We start from the raw sequence: 2,180 nt of genomic DNA, 5'->3' as shown, positions 1-2,180 counted from the left end.
AAAATTGCGTGCGTTCAAACGTGTGAACTAAAGCTCCATAAAGCACGCGCGTGGCGCAAGAATGAACCCGAAGGCGAACTGACTAATAATAGCGCACGCAATTCCTAGAACATTTTATAAACTGAAAGTGTATTCAAAAATGAAACACGTGCGTAATGCCATTGTGTCGATCCTCTAGCCATGGACAAATGTTTTCATTAATCAAAGTCACAACATTTTCGGCATTTCTATAGACAAATTTAAAGAAAAGGCAGTATCGTAAATTAATGTTCTGAGGGCACTTTTACTCAGAGAAATTCGGGATCTATTTTTCCCCCAATTTTGAATTGTTAATGGACACTCACTGAACACTCACTGAACTTATGATGAGTTAGGCTAGCAATAGCTCATTTACCTGTATTTGGGAAAGAAGTGTTGTCTCGTCCTCAGTGACGGTCAGAACTAAATACTGGCTGCGGCCTGCATCACTTTGTGTTTCCACTAGTTCTTCTGTCTCTACAAAACGAAATAAATTTCACCATCAACTTATATTCGAAACCAAGAAAAAAATATTATTTTTAATCGCTGGCAGAGCGAATCCTCTTTGCTCTCGACGAATTCTCATTGGCTGACGATTGCTCATCATTTTCGTAGTTGTCCGATCTAAAGAACAAAAATTACACGCGGTTCAAAATCATGACAGGATCTGTCACCTCGCTTGTAAAATGACTAAACGGTGTACCCTAAGTCAGAGTCAAGATAACTGATTCAATGATCGATAGAATAATTCACGACTAGCATGCTTACTTTCCTGAAGACGTATGACTAGGCAGTGGACTGAAAAAACGATTAATTCCCTGTTGCTTCCCCCTTTTGGACATAACTCGACCGACTTCAAATTGAACACTGACTCCTTTGGGAAAAGTAATTCTCAACTGAGCGCTGTTGGCAGCCGTACAACTCACGGTCGACTGTCGGTCGTTACACATGGCGTTTGCCGACAGTAAATACACATTTCGAGCTCGTCCCCTCCTGCATCAGCTATTGTAGAGACAAAGCACAATAACTGTTAGAGCGAAAGCGCAACTGAACGGTCATGAAGTCTGATATGATCGTACAACTGGTCTCCCGCCTACATTTTATTTTTGGACAATTTTTCTGTACATTTTTCATATTTCATTGACGCATTTGCCTAATGTGTAGAATAAAATATCGCAATAAGTATAACCTGTAGTTCCAAAGAAATAACTCCTTTCAAAACATTCTTAGGCAGGACAAAACGTTTCGTGGGTGTCACGCAAGGCTGCATTTCGGAAAATGAAGGCAACAAAAGGAAGCAGTCTAAGACTTGAACTGTCGCATCATAGGAAAAAAATCTGTGGTTTACAAGTGTATCCTCGCTAGTATTACTAAGTTCGAAAAATATCTGCTATTAGTTGCTACTGGGAAATTATAGCGTTACGCGAGTGTTTCAATCTTGGTGATACATTACCACAGTGATTGTTGCGATCGAACTGTAGTCCTAAGTTACCTTACTAATGTATTGTTCTAAAGGTCAAATATCATTCAGTATTGTTGTAATCATATTATGCTTAGATCAAAAAAGAAAGAAAAATAAATCGCACCATTTGTGGAGGAAGCCCGTACAGATGATTCGTTTGGCGACATCGACGCCTGGACATGTTGAAGTGAATCGGTGCTCGGCGGCGGTTCACTCGCGCGCTCCAGAACTTTGCATGCAGCGGTCGCTCTGCTTTTGTTCTTCTTCCGCTGGGTTGACAGCACCTCCCCTTCGCATTGTTGAAAAAATGCCTTAAACATTTCTTCATCTTTTCTTTTTATTCTTACGGTCATCTACATCCAGTATTTAGAAACAGACATGAAATTACGCCATGGCAATTTTAGGCGATGGCGAAGCGAATCATTTCGAATTTCAAATTTACCGCCACAAATGAAGAAGGTTTCGATCGGAGGAAGGTAATGCAAACCTCAACAAATTCTTCCATTGTCATGAAAACGTAGAAATTTACCGAGAAATGCGCCTCTGGTCAGTGCCTTGCATTGGCTGCAGCTCAAGCTGTTTTGGAGTTCTGTATGCCACGACGGTTGATTGGCAAATGATCCAGAGGTACCTAAGGCACCTCTCGTTTTATAGCGCGCCTTCTTGTTTAACTAGATAGTACACTAGAATACTGTAACTC

The sequence above is a fragment of the Pocillopora verrucosa genome, chromosome 3, assembly GCF_036669915.1.
Source record: "Pocillopora verrucosa isolate sample1 chromosome 3, ASM3666991v2, whole genome shotgun sequence".
In the NCBI taxonomy this organism is placed as follows: Eukaryota; Metazoa; Cnidaria; class Anthozoa; order Scleractinia; family Pocilloporidae; genus Pocillopora; species Pocillopora verrucosa.
The sequence above is the reverse complement of the archived record's forward strand: the minus strand, read 5'-3'. Positions refer to the sequence as shown.